The sequence below is a fragment of the Aedes aegypti genome, chromosome 2 (genome assembly GCF_002204515.2).
Source record: "Aedes aegypti strain LVP_AGWG chromosome 2, AaegL5.0 Primary Assembly, whole genome shotgun sequence".
NCBI lineage: Eukaryota > Metazoa > Arthropoda > Insecta > Diptera > Culicidae > Aedes > Aedes aegypti.
This window is the reverse complement of record NC_035108.1, coordinates 466,755,763-466,777,709: the sequence shown is the minus strand read 5'-3', so window position 1 is coordinate 466,777,709 and position 21,947 is coordinate 466,755,763.

Sequence of the window (21,947 nt, the reverse complement as noted above, 5' to 3'; positions counted from 1 at the left end):
CTAGTTCAGTTAAATTTATTTATTTCAATTCGATTTACTTGTGCTGTTCGGAATATTAATCGTGGTGTTTAGAATATGAGAAATGTTGATCCATACTTAAACGTTAAAATAAAATTTAAAAAGTTTAAATAAACATTTTTATCAACGCATGCAACAGCTCACAGTTAGACCTTGCTAAGACATACATTTTTTTCTAATATCATTACTGTTATTTATTACTGTTAGCCTTAAGTGTTCGGAATATGAGTTAAAAAGGGTTTATTATCAATCTTTATTCAAGTGGCTTTTTGCCCATGGCAAGGTCGCCACTAATATGAGTCTGATCGGAATTGAGACAAAATGGTTTACTTTTTAAAATTGTTTTAAAATTGTATTCTGCAATTCATGAAATACAAATATATCTTGAGATACAAACGTGAGCGTTTTGAGGGATTGGCATATAAGCTGAACGAGACATGGAATTGCAAGATGAGCCCTGCTAATGGTTTATACTTGGATTCAGTTTTGATTTCTATTCCTCAGAATTATAATCTATAACTTAGTCAATAAAAGCGCTGGTAGAGCTTACACGGAGTCATGAGTTCGAGTCTCGCCAAAACACGTGTTTTTTTTCGCAAATTCATATCTCAATTCATTAATGTGCCTTCTGATAAGAAGTTTCAAAAGTATGTCTCAGATAAATTATCGTCAATGCCAATAAGTTGACGTCTGATTATCTTTATCGTCATTCAGGCGATAATTGTATCGGAGTTATGATAACTGTGAAGATGATTGTCAACGTGGTCTTACAAAAATTTCCTTCGCAAATCAGAATATTGTTGATGTTGTCGAAAGTGTAGCAGGATTATTGTAAATTTATCGTTAGTTCAACGTTTGTAATGCACATTTATTCGTTATTGCATTCATTTTCAATATAATTTTCCATAAACTATGTTGTTCCGTACCGTAGCACCAAAGTTCATTGATTTCGGATCAAACAGGTGACCCCACTGGGAGGTAGGGGCAGGGCAGAAGCACGAAATCAAACAAGTGTCATATTTTAATGAAGGCAGCCACCGATGATGCGCCATATATTATGCTAATCAAAACTGAACCGAGTCGTTTTTGCGTTTTCAATCATCACCACCACCGTCATCATCGCGGTTTGGTGGGAGGTTTAGCACTGTGTAATCATCCACGAGGTAAATTAAACTACACTAACGTAAATATTGCACTGTTTGCACAGCTAACGGCACATCAAACTTTAAAAGCGTGTGAAAGTTCATGTGCTCGAATTTCGCTGCCTGTATGGGCGAGTATGAAATGGATAGATTAAAATTATTGGTTTTGGTGTCAATAATTAAATAGGGGAGAATGTCAATTTAAGCTTTCAGGAATTTTGTGACAAATTTTGAATGCTCATGTCACCTGCTACATGAAATAAAAACTTGTGCTGGGTCGAAAATAAGTGCTCATACCCTACTCTTAAACCGAATGAATATTGAAACTTAATGATGTTTCGTTTTGCAATTCCTGGTTTGATTACTCAACCCACTGCATGATTTGTGAGTACTGACTAATGTACTAATTATGATGATTATGATGTTATTACAATTGGACGATATGTGATGCTGTAATAATATAATAGTAGCTATTTTTTTTTATTAAAACCTAACATAATCGTCATTTAATTTGCCTTTACATTTTTCCTTCTGGTTGGTTCTGTCGGTTTGTTGATAAATAGAACAATTGTGTATCTGTCATATTTTAACTGGTAATCTAACTGCATACTTGATGAATGAGTCACATGATAACGTTTTCCGTAGTTGGTTCAACTGGTTATATCGTTCAAGGGCATTTTCGGCTGTACAGTCTAAAAAAGCTTTCCTTAAATCCAGATTGATATTCTGTTTTTAAGCTTTTGTGTTTTTTTCCCATACATTAATAAGCTAATCCTGATTAAGCTTCATAACCAAAGTTGTAAAAGTATTTCCTGGTTTGGTTGGTTTGACTTTATTAACGAGATTTTTAGCCCTGGGCTAGTTCATCTCGGGACCAACGGCTTTACTTCCCTTCCGAAGGTAGTCGTCACTATAACTTTTTACGTCATAAGTGACTATGTCGGGGATGGGATTTGATCCCAGGTCCTCGGCGTGAGAGGCGAGTGTTTTAACCACTACACCAGGTCCGTCCCCTAAAGTATTTCCTAAATGTTTTGCAAATTGCATTGTGCAATTCGAATTTCCAATTTGATTATTATTTTGCAGCTCAGTTGCGTTTGGGCTGCTTTAGTTTTAAAACACTAAAAGCACCCAATGACAATTTAAAAGTGTTAAAAATAAATCTTAGTTTTTAAGATAGAACATGTTTTTTTTTGTTTCTCGTTTGCCATTCAGCTCTACTCGAGCTGTGAAGTTTGCAATCAAAATTAAACAATTTTTTGTTTCAGCTTGTTAGGTTTTTTTTTTTTTATTAGTATCATTCCAAACATTACATTCATTTCTTATATCTAGGTGTTCTGTGTTATTTGACAACACTATCATCCTAATTTGGTAAAACAAATTTAAGATTTAATTAACATTTTGTTAACAACATATTACATTTCATTTGCCGTAGCAGTTCAGTTTATTTACAGGTGAGTTGATTTCACCTGCTTATAAGAGAAAAAAAAAACGTTTTTAATATACTTAACCTAACTTAACCTAAACATATAACGCATTAATCGTGGCAATAGAAGATTGTAACGATTTTTGCCTGAAATTATTTATTATTTTATTTGACATTTGTTCCAATGTTTCAACATTGGATATTCTATGTAACTCATTGGTACTATACCAGGGAGGAAGCCTCAGAATCATTTTCAAAATTTTATTTTGAATTCTCTGCAGAGCTTTCTTCCTGGTATTACAACAGCTAGTCCATATTGGTACAGCATACAACATGGCTGGCCTGAAAATTTGTTTGAATATCAAAAGCTTGTTCTTAAGACAAAGTTTTGATTTTCTATTAATAAGGGGATAGAGACATTTTACATATTTATTACATTTGGCTTGAATGCCCTCAATGTGATTTTTGAAAGTTAAATTCTTATCTAGCATGAGCCCTAGATACTTAACTTCATCTGACCAATTTATTGGAATCCCTCTCATCGTGACAACATGTCTACTTGAAGGTTTCAAATAAAGAGCTTTTGGTTTATGTGGGAATATTATTAGTTGAGTTTTGGAAGCATTAGGAGAAATCTTCCATTTTTGCAAGTATGAAGAAAAAATATCCAAACTTTTTTGCAATCGACTACAGATGACACGCAGGCTTCGTCCTTTGGCGGAGAGGCCTGTGTCATCCGCAAATAAAGATTTTTGACATCCCTGAGGTAGCTCAGGTAAGTCAGATGTGAAAATATTGTATAATATTGGTCCCAAAATGCTGCCTTGAGGAACACCAGCTCTTACAGGAAGTCTTTCAGATCTGGAGTTCTGATAATTAACCTGAAGTGTACGATTTGACAGATAACTTTGAATTATTCTAACAATGTATGTTGGAAAATTAAAGTTTTTCAATTTTACAATCAAACCTTCATGCTAAACACTGTCGAATGCTTTTTCTATGTCTAGAAGAGCAAGACCAGTAGAATAGCCTTCAGATTTGTTGGAACGGATCAAATTTGTTACACGTAAAAGTTGATGAGTGGTCGAATGTCCATGGCGGAATCCGAACTGTTCATTGGCAAAAATTGAATTTTCGTTGATGTGGGCCATCATTCTGTTCAAAATAACCTTTTCAAAAAGTTTACTGATGGAGGAAAGCAAACTGATTGGACGATAGCTAGAAGCTTCTGCAGGATTTTTGTCTGGTTTTAAAATTGGAACAACCTTAGCATTTTTCCATTTGTCAGGAAAATATGCTAATTGAAAACATTTGTTAAATATATCAACTAAAAATGATAAGCTACTTTCTGGAAGTTTCTTGATGAGGATGTAGAAAATTCCATCATCGCCAGGAGCTTTCATGTTTTTGAATTTTTTAATAATAGTTCTCACTTCTTCCAAATCAGTCTCCCAGGCATTTTCGAAAACGTTCTCTTGATTGAGAATATTTTCGAACTCCTGAGTAACTTCATTTTCAATTGGACTAGTAAGTCCTAAATTAAAATTGTGCGCACTTTCAAACTGCATAGCAAGTTTTTGAGCTTTTTCGCAATTAGTTAGTAATAATTTGTTTTCCTCTTTCAATGCCGGTATTGGCTTCTGAGGTTTTTTCAAGATTTTAGATAATTTCCAAAAGGGCTTAGAGCCAGGGTCCAATTGAGAAATTTTATTTTCAAAATTTTTGTTTCTTAATTGAGCAAAACGTTTCTTGATTTCTTTCTGCAAATCCTGCCATATAATTTTCATAGCAGGATCGCGAGTGCGTTGAAATTGCCTTCTCCTCACGTTTTTAAGACGGATCAAGAGTTTAAGATCATCGTCTATAATCACGGATTCAAATTTTACTTCACATTTTGGAATTGCAATGCTCCGGGCTTCAACAATGGAATTTGTTAAAGTTTCAAGAGCATTGTCAATATCAAGTTTAGTTTCTAAAGAAATGTTAACATCAAGATTGGAGTCAACATACGTTTTATATATATTCCAGTCGGCTCGTAAATAATTGAAAGTGGAGCTGATAGGATTGAGAATCGCTTCTTGGGATATTTGAAATGTAACAGGGACATGATCAGAATCAAAATCAGCATGAGTAATCAGTTGGCTACAAAGATGACTAGAGTCGGTTAAGACCAAATCAATCGTAGATGGATTTCTAGAAGAGGAAAAACATGTGGGGCTATCAGGGTATTGAATTGAGAAATATCCTGAAGAGCACTCATCAAATAAAATTCTGCCGTTGGAATTACTTTGAGAATTATTCCATGACCGATGTTTGGCATTAAAGTCTCCAATGACAAAAAATTTTGACTTATTGCGAGTCAATTTACGCAAGTCAGTTTGGAGCAAATTAACTTGCTGCCCAGAGCATTGAAAAGGCAAATAGGCAGCTATGAAAGTATATTTACCAAACTGTGTTTCAACAGAAACACCTAAAGTTTCAAAAACTTTAGTTTCAAATGATGAAAACAGTTGATGTTTTATACGCCTATGAATGATGATTGCAACTCCCCCACATGCCCCATCAAGTCGATCATTACGATAAACAAAAAAGTTAGGATCTCTTTTGAGTTTAGATCCAGGTTTTAAATATGTTTCGGTAATAACTGCTATATGCACGTTATTAACCGTAAGAAAATTAAACAGCTCGTCCTCTTTACCATTCAGAGAACGAGCATTCCAATTTAAAATATTTAAATTATTATTTGGATCCATTAGAAAAACGTAATCCAATAACAATTTGATTTGTAAACTTTACTCCTACTTGGACTGCTTCAGTCATAGTGGTGGCTTTGAACATTGCATCAATCATTAGATTCAATTGTTCAGTTAGAAAATTAAAATCAGAGGCAGACATGTCATGTGATTTCCCATTGGAATTTTCGGTAGACGAAGAAGCGGAGTTACCTGTGGCGGTAGGGTTTTTTCCATTTGATTTGAAACTAGTAGAATGGGTACCCATGGATCGAACAGGGGAGGAGTTCGAATTTCCTGCTACGATATCGGCAAAGGATTTACCGTGGGTAGATACATTCGAAATAGAAAGATTCGAACGGCTACCCGACGGAATAAAATTAGTTTGTGAATGAGCATGATTATGATCTTCCTGATGGGTATGATTCATGATCAAGCGATCGTTAACTGAAAAATGAGCATTGTTCGATACTCTACCAGGCAAATTCCGGAAACGACCGTTATCGTAACGGATATTATCTTTCATCTGCCTGGCACGAGCCTCAATGACCTTTTTTCGTGAAGGACAATTCCAAAAATTGGACTTATGGTTAGCCCCGCAATTACAACATATGAATTTGGAGGTATCTTCCTTCACTGGACAGACGTCTTTGGCGTGAGAAGAACCTCCGCAAATCATGCATTTAGCATCCATGCGACAATTTTTTGTACCATGACCCCACTTTTGGCACCGACGGCACTGAGTGGGGTTCTGGTAATTTCCTCCAGGTTTCTGGAAATGTTCCCATGTCACACGGACATCAAACAAAAGTTTTGCTTTTTCTAAAGCTTTAATATTATTTAGTTCTTTTTTGTTAAAGTGAACTAAATAAAATTCTTGAGAAAGCCCTTTCCGAACAATGCCAGATTGGGTTCTCTTTTTCATAATGATTACTTGAACAGGGGAAAATCCAAGTAAATCATTTATTCCATTTTTGATCTCTTCAGGTGATTTATAGTCACTTGAGAGACCTTTCAAGACAACTTTGAACAAACGTTCAGTTTTGTCGTCATAAGTAAAAAATTTGTGCTTCTTCTCTTCAAGATGTTTGAGAAGAAGCTCACGATCTTTAAGAGTTTCCGGCAAAACGCGACAGTCTCCTTTCTTTGCGATTTGGAAGGAAACCTTGATTCCCCTAATGGAGTTCAAGATCTCCTGCCTAAATCCCCCAAATTCGGAACAACTGACCACGATTGGCGGCACTCTTTGCTTCCTCACTTGAATCAAAGAGCCTGGGCTAGAAGCTGCTTCGATTTGGTGTTCGGAAAATTTGTCTAGAGCATCGAACTGATTGCTCATTTCGATACAATTATTCATTTCACCCTTGGAAGAAAGTTCGCATTCCGGGGAAGCGTCCTTTCTTCCATTCTTGCCACGTGTAGTGACAGTTTTAAAACCCACTTTTTTGGAAGGAAGTAGTGAATTCAGAGATTCACCCTTCCTTTTGTTTGTTGTTGATACCATGTTTAATTAATAAACGAAAGAAGACGTGACCTTCGAAAGGTTTTTTCCCAAGACGGTGTCCAAGTAGGATTACCACCGCTAGCTTTCGCCAACGGGTCCAACGAAAAATCGAAGGCACGGGTCCAAACAAGGATCGTAAAGGGATCAATAGTAGAAAAAATAGTACTGAAAAGTACTGTTTTAGTAGCACTGAAAAGTACCGTTTTTAATTTTAGCACTGAAAAGTACTGTTTTTGTAGCACTGAAAAGTACTGTTTTATTGCTTTAGGTAGTTTTTAAGAAAACTTCCAAGAGCAGAGAGAATTCGTGTACGCACAGCACGAAGGTACGATGCGCACTGCAAGTGTACAAGTGCGATAGCGGAACGGTCGTCTATTACGTTGGTAGGCGTTTAGGCGGTTCCATAGAACAACACTTGCAGCGACTATCTCTGGGTGAACTTCCATTACCATCGTTTACGAAACAAAATCTTTAAGAAGATCTTAATCTTAATGCGCGACACCTTCTTTTTCTTCTTGGTATTACGTCCTCACTGGGACAGAGCCTGCTTCTCAGCGTAGTGTTCTTATGAGCACTTCCACAGTTGTTAACTGAGAGCTTTCTTTGCCAAAGTTGCCATTTTCGCATTCGTATCTCGTGTGGCAGGTACGATGATACTCTATGCCCAGGGAAATCAAGGAAATTTCCATTACGAAAAGATCCTGGACCGACCGGGAATCGAACCCAGACACCTTCACCATGGCTTTGCTTTGTAGCCGCGGACTCTAACCACTTGGCTAAGGAAGGCCCCCAACACCTATAAAAATGAGTAAAGGAAGTGGTTACCGACGTCCAATAAGAGACTTTACTACATCCTAATTTTGTACATATTATAGCTATCCTTCTCATAATAAATTCACCCTTCTTTTCGAAATAGGCTGTTCTTCAGAGCATTTCAATGTGGCTGTGTGAATCTTCCCAAAATTAGAGGACAAAACTTAGTGTGTAAAAATTATTTGCTGAACAACTAAGCTGCTTTTTTGTCTTCTAATATTTGAAAAATATATTTTTGACCCAAACTCGTGAAATACTCAAAAGGAATCGTACAATTATTTCCCCACTCTCTAACTAGAATATGTCTCAAAATGTTATCCATTCGGGGTAATGGCGTTCGGGGTAGTGACCCATTCGGGGTAGTGGCGTTCGGGGTAATGACCCATTCGGGGTAATGGCTTTCGGGGTAATGGCGTTCGGGGTAGTGGCATTCGGGGTAGTGGCGTTCGGGGTAGTGTCATAGAATCGATTATGATGTTATTACAATTGAACGATGTGTGATGTTGTAATAATATAATAGTAGCTATTTTGCTATTTTTTTCATTAAAACCTAACATACCTAATCGTCATTTAATTTGCTTTTACATTTTTCCTTCTTGTTGGTTCTGTGGGTTTGTTGATAAATAGAACAGTTGTGTATCTGTCATATTTTAACTGGTAATCTAACTGCATACCTGATGAATGAGTCACATGATAATAACGTTTTCCATAGTTGGTTCAACCGGTTATATCGTTCAAGGGCATTTTCGGCTGTACAGTCTAAAAAACCTTTCCTTAAATCCAGATTGATATTCTGTTTTTAAGCTTTTGTGTTTTTCCCCATACATTAATAAGCTTATCCTGATTTAGCTTCATAACCAAAGTTGTAAAAGTATTTCCTTAATGTTTTGCAAATCGCATTGCGCAATTTGAAACTCCAATTCGATTATTATTTTGCAGCTCAGTTGCGTTTGGGCTGCTTTAGTTTTAAAACACTTAAAGCACCCAATGATAATAAAAAAGAGTTAATAATATATCTTAGTTTCGATGACAAAATATGTTTTTTTTTTGTTTCTCGTTTGCCACTCAGCTCTACTCGAGCTGTAAAGTTTGCAATCAAAATTAAACCATTTTTTGTTTCAGCTTGTTAGGCATTGTACAATAGAGCTCTCCTATGCTTAAATGGTTTAAATTATAGTACAGGTGTGTTCCGTTTTTGTCACGTTCCGATTTCGTCAATAAATTATTCCGTTTCTATCAACACGAAAACATTGAAAATTTTTATGTTTTTGAATGCTTTGAATATGGTCTAAAGACTTATTTTGAGGCTAACCAAATGTTTTTCGAATGTCTCAGGGTTGAATATTTGACATTATGTTAGTTTTGAGCACATGTATCGTAGGTGTCAAGTCCTATACCATTCAATGGGGGTTGCCTCCTTATCGGCAGCTATTCAAAAAGAAAGTTCAAGCTTGACTAGGGCTGCTAGACAACATTGACACATCCTTCAACACTCGAGAGTTGTCCCGGCCACGTCCTAGCGACAACAATGGATTGTAATTAGGGGTCGTCCATAAACAACGAGGACATTTTTTCAGACTCGTGGTTTTTTATCCAAACAAAAAAAATAAAGTTTGTATGGACTGTAGTCATTGGCCAGACACACCCCTTCCCTTCATAAATGAGCACGTTGTTTATGGACGACCTCTTAGAATTAAAAGCAGGTATTCAAAATAAAAAAAGTACCCATAAAGCTGCAGATATACTTCTTTTTCTTATAAAACATGGCATCATAGAATATTCGATGTAAATATTATAGCCATATTCGATCAGACAACGTTCATTTCTTCGTTATAAGAGATAGACCAGGGAATAAACTTAAAATAGTCTGTCATAAAAGTAGAAACGGTAACCTTTAGACCAGAGACAAAATAAAGAAGCTCAAACTGGGTACCTGTTCTAGTACTAAATTTGTTACTCAAGTTTGACAGATTACAGTACATTTTGCTTTTGCTCAAGTGGCAACAAGATCGAGTTTATTTCGTATTTGAAAAGACTAGTTGTCGACCTGTAATATTTTGGACGAAGAAACTTTCATTATTTTTTATCCATTTTGACTCAAACATGATAGAATTCCACAGATTATAGCAAAAGTCCTGATTCTGAAAATTTCAGAATCTTAATTCAATAAATTTACATCGAGAAAGAAGGAATAGGACTGAAATGATTGAAAATTTAAGAAGCTGTGATACCTGACGTTACCACACCATGGAAGTTCTTATTCCGAATTTGTTGGGATCCTGATCTTCGAGTAGGCACTCATCTCTTCTCCACTCGGAAATCAAGAGATTTATGAAGAGTCTTATACAAACTGGCATAGGCTGATTCATTCAGCTAATTTATTGAAACTATTAACAACACATTTTACAACTAAAAAGCTTCAATGCTTTGGCAAGGTTGCTGGGTGTTGAGTATGTGCACTTCTATGTTTTCGATGAACCTACACAAAAATTACGGATTACGGTGAAATTTCACCGTAATCTCAACAGCTGAAGCTTCGGTGAAAAATCACCGAAAAATCTTAGAACAAAATCATAAAGAAAAACAAGAAAATGGTTCAGACCGGGGCACAATGGTCGGGCTCCATATAAAGGGGCGGCCAAAACTACCCAAAACTTTTTTGATATTTTTATGATTTTTTAAATTTTAAAATATACCTCATGTGTTATATTATTATGATCCTTAATTGAATTTAAAATAAAATTTAAATTTCTATGACTTTTATGACGGTAAACCGGCTGAAGTCAAAAAATTGAAAAATGTAACAATAAAATAAAGCACAAAATTTGCAATTTAGGAATGCAATATTTCCCCAAAGTTATCCACTATCTGAAAGCTTATGGTTCAATACTTTTATCGAGCATGAGGATGGAAAAAAATATTTGGTTGAAGTTTTAATACTATTCAATATTACACTTTAGTAATTTTGATGATTTTGAACATGAAAAACAACTCTTGTCGCGTTATGTCGCCGCCATTTCGAATATTGCCCATCAAAAAGCATCCTTAGATCGTACAGAAAACCTTTAAAATTTTTGCAGAAATTTGCTGATTTGCAAGTTAGAGCTATTTGAATAATTCAATATTTTACATATATTTTGACGATATTTTTCATACAAAGTTTATTTAAAACATATTTAACCACTATTCAGACACATTTTGATCAAACTCGTTCAAATATAAACATAATTTGTGCTTTCAGCCCAGTTTGATAACAATTTTAATTTTTGGAAAAATCATTTTTTAAAGTTACGTAATTTGTGAATAATCCCTTCTGAAACAACAAAAATGCCAAATAACATATTCAGATTACATATTTCATCGATTAAGGCGATAAAAATAGTTTTGGCCAAACTTCACTTTTATCCGACCATTGTGCGGGGATCGAACTCCCGACCTACCGATCAGGAAGTAGGCTTGCTACCACTACGCCAGCTTTCACTGCTTGTTAGTGGTGTGCAAAAACTGAAACAAAAGGAAGCTCATGCCTGCCAGAGTGGCTGTCACACGATTTCACAGAAGTTCGGTGAAAATAATGCTGTTACCGAACTGTTCGTTAGTATTTCACAGCATTACAGTAAAATTGTTTATTTCGCGGAAAAAATTCCGGTAAAATCATAAATTTCACGGATTTTCTCCGGTAAAATAGTTGATTTCACGGATTTTGTCGGTAAAATAGTAGATTTCGCAGGAAAATCTGTATTTTTGTTGTTTACAGTTCAGTTTCGGTGATTTATTTCACATGATACTGCGATTTATTCTAAGTGTGTATTCAACATAAATTCAGTAGAACTGTAGAAACAACAAAATGTTTAGTTAAGCTTTCAGTTCAGAAATACATGTTACACTGCGAAACAAATATAACCTTTTCGTGTGATTGAAGATCAAATTATGTATACCATTGAATTTTAGAATGTTGAATCTCAAAAATTTACAGGCATATTATAAATGATTGCTGAAGGTCGTCAAAGTTATAGAAAATCATGGTTTTATTGATGTTTCAATGAAATTTAAACTATGGTTTATTAATCGTTTGTTAATAAGTTCAATCGAGCTTGCAAAATAGGATCTAAATTTAGGTGTTAGACATAATTTGATCGAATTGCTAAATTTAATATCAATTTGTTCGAATTTTCGATCATTCAATACATGCAATACACACAAAATAAGTTGTTTCTTCTACATGCCAGTTACGAAGTTTTCTAAATAATCCATCTTTTGTAGTAACGAAAGTATTACAAACTTCAGTAATTTAACTTCCAGAACCACTAAAAATTGTTAATTTATCACAAAAATCTACAAAAAAAAACTTGTAAGTAGCATTAAATCGATAAATAATGCATTTTTTAACAGTTATTGTATTAAAGAACAAGCGTGCCAGGACTTTTTCGAAAGCGGAAATAGATTCAGTGATATCAAATAAAGTGAATAGTTGTATCTTAAGAAAAAAAAAGTTCCGCTGTGTTATCGGTTAAGGTATTTCTCGTTGAGTAGGGGCTTCAAATCCCGGCCAGGTGAAAATGATTTCAGATTAGAATTTTTCTAGACAAATGCAAACAAGTGTACACAATGAAAGCTCTCAGTTGAGCTGATAAGCGTTTAAAAGAACACTTAGCTGTGAGGCAGGTCTTCCCAGTTGGAATGTAATTCTATGAAGAAGAAGAGGAAGGGTCAGAAAAAAAGAGAAAAAATTAAACAGTTGATTTTTTTTGCGTTCGTCATTTACAAATATGACTAATCTAATAGTGCATAGTACATATATCACGGTGTGCCAGAAACCGTTATTAACAGAAAAAAATGTCCATAAATTTGGCACCTACCATTCGAAAGATATAGTATTCACGCATCTTTTCCGTGAATTTGAAAATATTCTTACGAGGGAATCGAAAGTTATCGTGATTTGAAAGTTTTGAGCTATTTGAACGGAAATTCACATGCTTATAAATATTTCCCAACGGTACATCATTATTATCTTGTAAACCAGCCAGGTTATCACCAGCTTAACATTAAGCATTCGTAACATGTGATATTCAAGCACCTTCTCTGCAAATTTGAAATCATTTTGTCTAGAAAATCTGAAGTTACAGTGATTTGTATTTTTATGATTATTTCTGTGATGTTTAAATTAGGGCTGATTCATATACCTTTGTTATGAAAGTGTACGTAATTTACAAATAAAAATGTCCATATGACTGATCCTCGGCATTCAAAAAATATAGTAGTCAATTATCTTAGTTTGAGATTATTATATCAAAAGACAACATAACTAAAGTACTTTGAAGTTTTGGAGTCATTAAGATTTTTTTTTCAATCGTCTAAAATAGTGTTCGCAACCGCATTTAATAATTTCGACACAAATTAACTTAACAGATTTGCATTCAACAAATCTAACATTGAAGAAATGCAGTGTTTCGTTAAATCATAAGTAAATGGGTTTGTTTGTGTGAATTTTGTTTCATTTCTGCGCGTTTTGCGGGGCAGTGTTTCGTTATGGCCCAAATAAGCATATTGGCGAACCTGAACAATTTTAAAGTGGCACCTTGTTGCTCAGTCGAGGTTGGATTATCAACTAGTGAGATCGTTTTATGTTAGTGTTTCAAATAAGTTAAATATGATGGCTCACATTTTGTTCATGACAGCGAAGGGGATACGTTTATATATGTGTTTGTCCAATTAATAGTTAGTAGGAGTTTTTGGAGAAATTAACCTTGTTTCATGTTTTGCAAAATATGTAAATGCAACAAGCCTTATATTCTGTTTAGTTCCTAGAATTATTGGATACTATAAGCTTCGACTTTTCCTTTAGATACTAATCTATCAGTATCAAAGTATCAAATTGATGGATTGATGCTTCACGATTTGCATCATGGGAAATCTTTGAATAGTTCGTCATCAAAGGTATCGTCATATTGATTCAGTAATGTTTTGTGCATATAAAAGGATTACTATTTATATTATTTCATTCATTATGTTGATGATTTCATTATGTTTTAAGAGAGGTATAACAGGTTATAACCCGTGAAAATGATGTGATGATCCCTAGGACTATTGTAAGGAAGCGATTTGTTTACCAAGACGAATCTGTAATATAACCACTTCCAATTTTCCAAACTCCCATTGACTTCTCGTGGAAGTGCAGAGGATTCCAACAGCTTCCTCAAAGATAGTATCACGTAATAGTAGTTTACGGAACAAGGTGCAGAATGATGATTTTTACAGCACGAGTTGTAATTTTATCCTACGAGGCTTGCCGAGTAGGATAATTACGACGAGTGCTGTAAAAATCGAGTTCTGCAACGAGTAACGTACAACATTTTTTGCAATTTCGTAGAAGACCACTTGAGGGTATCAGAAATTATATCGGAATGCATTCATCATTATTTTACAATTTCTGAGAAATTGTTGTGTTATGATTCATTACGCAACTCAAAACAGTTGCGTAATGAGAAAGCGTTGCGTAATGAATCATTACAGCACTGGTTTCAGTTAGGTAACGACTATTCCCGCACTGCATACTTTAGTGCAGGAAAGTAGGCCGTTTCATGACAGATTGGCGTGATGAAAAACAGCCTATTACGATGAGAAATTGCAAAAATACTTATTCCATATCCCCAATTGGCATGTATTCGGACGCAGCAGGACGCGCTATTGCTTAGTACAAGGAATGAGAATTCCATTACTTACACACTGAGAGTGCTGCGACTAATCCTAAGTGACATCCGTTGGTTCCTTGTGCATGTATAGTTGCTCTTGTAATAACGGAGAAGCAACAGTAGGCGGTCAATCACGCTATCAAATCACATTGCTCAATATATTGATAGGAATTTGTTGCAATTAGTAGTGGTAAAAACATTGAACGTGCTAATTTAATACTCAAAATTTACTTTATTAAAGGTTCAAAACTTCAAAGTACTTTTGTTGTGTTGTCTTTTGATATAATAATCTCAAACTAACTACGAAGATAATTGACTACTATATGTTTTGTATGTTTTGTAAATTACGTGCAGTTTCATAACAAAGGCATATTAATTTAGCCTTAATTTAAACTTCACAGAAATAATCATAAAAATACCATTCACATTCTAGATAAATTATTCCTAAACTATCTCCGAAGATGCTTGAATAATCATCTTTTGAATACCGAGTGTCAGTCATATGGACATTTTTATTTGTAAATTATGTGCACTAATATAAAAAGCCATAAAAAAGCTCTAATTTAGACTTCATAGAAATAATGGTTAATATACAAATCACTGTAACTTCAGATTTTCTCGACGTAATGATTTCAAATTTACAGGGAAGATGCTTGGATATCACATGTTTTGAATGCTTAATGCAAAGCTGATGGTTACTCGGCTTGTTTACAAGTTAATAATGATGCACCGTTGAGGAATATTTGTAAGCATGTGAATATCCCATGCAGAATAGCTTAAAACCTTCAAATCATTATAACTTTCGATTCCCTCGTTAGAATATTTTCAAATTCCCGGAGAAGATGCTTGAAAACTATATCTTTCGAATGGTAGGTGCCGAATTCATGGACATTTTTTTCTGTTAATAATGGTTTCTGGCACACCGTGTATATGTGATTATCATTTTAATATTCCATAACACATCGATTGACATTCTGAGCAAAAGTACGACTACAACTATTAAGGATTTAACGCAAAATCATACTTACTGATTGGAGACTGCACTCAAATTCTATTGACGGATTCCATGTCAAATCGGTCCGTCACAGAACACAACCATTTTCGATTTGGATTAAATTTCGCACATGTTTTTGGTATGGTAGAATAAGTGTTTTCCATAGGAAAATTGATCATTTTGACCCAAGTATAACTTTTGAAAATGGCCTAAAAATTTTTGCATGCATCTTATTTCAAAAACTCTAACTCCGAAACTGTTAATTTAAGAGAAAAATGTTCTATGAAGAAGTTGTAGTGAACATTTTGGACTATAAGGAAAAAATATACACTGAAAAAATATTTTATTATTTTCATAAAAAAAATCAAAGATAATACCGTTAAGTCACCAGTCACCGTGCGGCCTCCATTCACCGTGCACATATACAAATTCCTACAGAATATTCATACAATTTTCACAAATTATTCTTTTGTCAGCAAAATAAGATAAAACTGATGAAATGAAGTAGTTTTTATCACAAAGCATTTTGAAAAACCTGGTTTATGTAGTCAAAATCATGTTACTTCTGTTAGATGGTGAGATTTTTCATCACTCTTAGTAGAAACGCCAAAAATTCACATTTTCCATTTTAACGATAGAGTATGATTTTTTTCAAAATTTCAACGAGTTTTCACTGTGGATACTATTATTAGGATTATTTTCATCGTATGAGCAACGATTTTTTATGCAAATCAGAATTTTTATTGTGTTTCAGTCGAAACCCAAATGCACGGTGAATGGATCCTTTTCAATATATATGGTTCCTATTACCGTGCATAAGTGTAAAAGGCATGAAATTATTCGGTTATATTAAATTTATTATTATGTTTGATTTAAACTACTTCATATTTAGTTTTCGAGTGAATATGGAATGGTTTAGACAATACATTAAAACCTCTTATAACGATTTTAATAAAAAAAAAATAATTATTTAGGAAATTTTTAATTTTTTTTGGTTTCTATTGTATATGAAGATTTGAATACTCTTAAAATGAGTACGCACACTACTAGCAACATAGTTGCCCCACCAACAACGTTTCTTCAAGATACAAAATTAAATCATGACGAAAACTATACGCACGGTGAATGGTGCACTAGGTGCATGATAAATGGTGACATAGAACGGTACAAGGCGACCTTAACATGACATTTTCAAACATAATTGTTGAGTAACTTTTTGTTACGCATCACTAGTTTTAGATTTTTCCCTGAATTATTTTATAATAGCATGCTACGTAGTGGTATTCTAGTACGCTCCAAATTATTTGGAAAAATTATATGATTTTGTGAAGTGCAAATTTTTCTTAAATGCACGGTGAATGGTAGCTTGACGGTACTAAAATTTTTAATTACACAAAAACCCTATTTTAATATTTTTCAAATTCTCACCATAGAATCTAGATAGTAAAAAGATGTTTGGGACAAAGTTTCATGATGAAGAAATTTTTATTAAAAAAGTTTTTCTAAGAACAACTTTCTGTCGATTTTTAAAATTTTGATTTTTTGTCAAAGTAAATACGTTCTGATGATACAGTAAGCATCTTGAAATGATTCTAAGCCATAATTATTACATAAATTATTTCTCTAGAAGTAGCCATTTTCGAATTCTATAAAGTTTTAATGCAAAATGTATTGTTAAAATATCTAAATAGGCCATTTTCATAAGTTATTAGCGTTTCTCCATACGTTTTCGAGAGTAAATACCATATTTCTTTCCACTTACTTTTTTTTCCTTGATGAAGAATCGCGAATTACTAATGAAAATGGCCTAATTCAACATTTATTTAATATTTTTTGCATTAAACTCGATATAATTCGAAAATGGCTACTTCTAGAGAAATAAATAATATAATCATCATGGCTTAGAATCATTTCAAGACGCTTACTGTATCATCAGAACGTATTTATTTTGACAAAAAATCAAGATTTTGAAAATCGACAAAAAGTTAATCTTAGAAAATCTTTTTTATTAAAAATCTGTCTGTAAACATCTGTTTACAATCAAGATTTTATGATGAAAATTTAATAAATAATCAAAATGGGGTTTTTGTGTAATTTAAAATTTATGTTTAATTCTAGATTTTTTTATGCAAATAAATAAAATATTTTTTCAGTGTATATTTTTTTCTCATAGTCCAAATGGTTTACTACAACTTTTTCATAGAACATTTTTCTCTAAAATCACCAGTTTCGGAGCTAGAATTTTTGAAATAAGTTGCATGCAAAAGTTTATAGGCCATTTTTAAAAGTTACACTCGAGTCAAAATGATCTATTTATCTATGGAAAACACTTATTCTACGATACCAAAAACATGTGCAAAATTTAATCCAAATCGAAGACTATCGAGCACAATTTTTATTTTTTTCGACTCATTCTGGATGTAATTCGTCCATTACGAACCTACACGAATTAACAATTGATAGGTTCCTCATAGACCCTAAACATCAATACTATGCATGTATTTGACGAAAATGTGTACTTTACTGTTAAAAGTGCCATTTCCTATACTGATTTGAAAAATATTTTGTCTAAAAAAATTGTTCCGTTTTTGTCACGGTTCCGTTTTTATCAACTGAAAATCGCCGAACGTGCTGATAAAACCGGAACATACATGTAAATAGCATCCTCCCAAAGTTTGAGGTGATTCGGAAGAAATTTGGCTGTGCACACGCCATTCGAAGTTTGTATGGAGATTACTATGGAAACGCCTATCTTTTGTGTTCAGCTCTCTATCTCTTCGTCATAATATTTTATGGAAAAGTGAATAAATTCTTCTTATGTGAAATCCTCCCAGCTACAACTTTGCCGAAGACCACTTTTTGATTGGACGTCAGGATAAATTATTATTCATCATCATAAAGTTGGTTTGCATGTAGCATGCTTCACCAACTGTTCGGCAGGCAACAGTGGTGCTCCTGGCGGGAAGAATAGATCAAAGTAATCCAGGCTACTATGTTCTACAGCAAAAAAGCAGTGTTGCTCTGAATGTAATTGAATGATCATCTCAGCATGATTTAGACTTTGTTATCAATAATAAAAAAATATCCTTACGTCCCATCGAAATGTGGTCTTCAGCAAAGTTGTAGCTGGGAAGTTTTCACATGAGATGCGTCTGTTCACTTCCATAGATTATTATGACGAGCAGTTAGAGGACTGAACACAAAAGATTTGCCTTTCCCATAGTAATTTCCATAAAAACTTCAAATAGCGTGTGCACAACCAAATTTCTTCTGAATCACTTCAAATTTTGGGAGGATCATTTTTACCATAATTAACATTGTTTAAGCATAGGGGAGCAAAAACTTCAAAATTTGCATAAGTCTATTGTACAATATGTTTGGATATGAAAACCACTCTAAAAATAATTCCCCGCAGGAAAACTCTCAACGTGAATTAAATGCAAAATTTCAAGCAAATATCAGTTGCCAGGAAGCATGCAATTGACTGCAACTTCTCCCGTAATCCCGCCGTGACTCTACCGATTGCGAAACAGTCCAAGGTAAAAAGGGCGTATCCAAATGGTAATAAACTATTTAAAAAAAAACTCCCACTTCACGTATTCCGGGACCACACGTACACCTCAACTCCAAAGTGGCGGCATTGTACTGAGTGTGGTAAAAGTTGGCAGCTCCGTCACGGATGTTCACTTGCCGCCACTCAGCCTTAAAGTGGGAGAGGGTGGTGGGTGCATTTGCATGATGATTCCACGTATGCTCTATGCTCACCGGTGCACTGGGAAAAGGGAACTCCCTTTGGCAAACGAGCAGATTGCGCAATAAGCATGTATAAATTAAGAGTTTTCCGAAGGACTGCATTTGAATTACGGCGGGCAATAGGTGGCACACATGTACGCTGCTATAACGTGATATTCGAATACCTGAACAAGTTTCTGATTTATGTCGACTGAAACGGAACGGACAATATTTTATGGGCTCCGGAGAAGAATTTTTTTTTAAATTTAAATAAGTCAAGCGAGTTAACAGATTTCTCACATTAATTCCTCAATAAAAAAAAAACATAGTTATTCACAATGGCTTTGTGGACTCCCTAAAAAAATTTCGCGGCCCCCTATTTTTGCGCCGAGCATTGGTTGGGAAGCTCTGGCCTTTGCTCTGTATTGCAATACTCAGTATAAGGCTCTTCTATTTAGCACGACATTCGTAAAAACAACAGAAGCACATAGAAACTACTACAAAAAATATTCCATCTAATGAGGTTTAAGTGATCCCATTCTGGCAAAGTACAATTCTACACTACAACGGTGCGACACCAAATCAGTCCAGCCTTAATTACCAAAGATTTTTCTCCCGAGAAGGGTTTACTTCCACCATTTCCCCGTCCGAAATCAGTGGGGAAAATCGAAGAAATTCATTTATCACTGCCGGTCCCGCACTCGACAAAACTCATTAAACTCTTTGTTGCAGAAAATCTCCTGAAAGCCAACATTCATTCCACCGTGCGCCTCCACCTCCGCCACTGTGGGTGGGAAGAAAAGTGAAGAAGATTCTACATCAGCTGCCGTTGGTTGTCGCCTTACCGCTGGGTCAAGAGAAATTCCTTTGTGAGCTTGCCTGGCAGCATTAGCCGAAGCCGTAGAACTCAAGAAGCAGTCAGCAGAAGCACATCACACACTCACACTTATGCGATGCTTCCTCGGGTCCGGGCCAAAGATGATAGCGCATAAATCCACCGTCAGCTGCACCAGAATGCCTGCTCTAAGTGTGTCTCCGATGCACCAAGCTCTACCAGAGCCATGTTTATTATGAAAAAGGGAGGGGGGGGGGGCGGTGGGAAATTCTGACGGAAACCGGGTTTGTCTTGGCCTTAATGGCTTTATATTTGATGATTATTATATTGGATGCTTAGAATGGGGTCTTTTCTCAAGTGACCTGACCGAGAAGGAAATCAACGCAGACGTGTTCCTTGCCCTGGAGATTTCCACAGGATCTTCTCGGGCCAAGAATCTTGGCTTAGATGATATCCACACGTGTGGGAGGAGGATAAGTTGCTTCGCCATTCGTTGACTCCCGTGATTCGGTGACATAGTGGACTGTGTTTGGCTCTCGGAAGATTGGATGAAATGTGTGTGTGTGGATGTGAAATTTAGTTGACGAGCGGCTTAAGGTTGTTGTGCTTTCTGAGTCTTTGCTCAAAGATGGCAAAACTTAGAAGGCACGGTCGATATATATTATGAGAGGGATAATGATGCTTTTGAAAGGATAAACTTGATGTGAGCAGCACTCGACTTCGTAATTGAGTGCTGTGTTTGGCGTCATAGATAGGGATATTCTCACCTGACTGTTTCAGCTGATGACATGTAGTTATAGTAAAAGCGATGATGGGATTTAACATATGAATATTGAAAGTCTATAGTTGTTTTCGATAGACATTTCCTACAGGAACTTGTCAATCACATTATATTATATAGAAGGGAGAAAAAGCATTGCAGTTATTGATGGTCCCTACGATTTCCTTCAACGATCGCTTCAGAAATTTTATCAGGATTTAAATTACGAATCACCAAGAATTAAGGTGGTTTCGTTTCGGCAGTGTTTAACTCGAACAGACTTTCTTAGTCCTAGGTTGAAATCAACTGCCAACAACTGTGAAAATATGAATCAAACATGATCTTTTGATTAGTGGATGTAATCTAAATATGAAGAATACCCAAATGTTAGGCTAATTTCCGAGGCGTCTCATTATGAGTCTTCCGAATCTGCGCTTATTTAAGCCTTCCCTAAAAAACAGAATAATAAATTCTAATCCAAGTCCCACTAATCATCATCCATCCGGGAGTCATTCAGCAACACCTGCTCCGGTGACCTTCGCCTAACCGACAAACGTATCTACACACCTCACTTTTAACACCATTTGACTACGGAGAACAACGCCAAGTTTGTCTCCCGCCAGGGTAGTTATACCAATTTCAACGAAACAACTCGTTTATAACATGACCAACAGCTTAACCATGGCGATAATGCCTCTCTAAACATTCCCAAGGTGGAACATCACCGCTCTGTTTGTCCATAAATTTCCTCAGACATCCGAAGCTCTGCGCCAGGGAAGAGTTAGAGAGGTGACGATGAAGGCGCTGTTCAAGCCACCCTTCGGTCCGAGCCACTGCCAAACTTACTCGGTGGTCTCCTTTCGTTTCCGGAATCGAACAGTAGTAGTCTTTTGCTCGGTTGTGTGGTAAATGGTAACACCACTCGGACAACTGGTTGGTAGGTTGGTAGCTCTCTACCTGGTAGCCCAGTAAGTGTGGCTAGGCAGAAGCGCAGTAAATATTTATGAGCATTGTGTCGTTTATCGTTCCCGAAGCCAGGCAAAAAGCACCATATTTTGCACGGGCTGCCACTGCTGGAAAGTCTTCCGGCATTTTAATTGGCTTCATCGCCAAACTGCTTCCGGGGTGGGGTTCTCTCAATGCTCGGTTCAGGGCCATGAGTGGTAGTTGTTCTGAGCGCGCTGTGTTTTCCATCGGACCACTTCACCTTCACGGACCTACATTTATAGAGTGGCCCAGATAGTATCTGAGAAAATCTGATTTTCATGCACCTATCAAGAGTATCTTGATGTTGAGCAT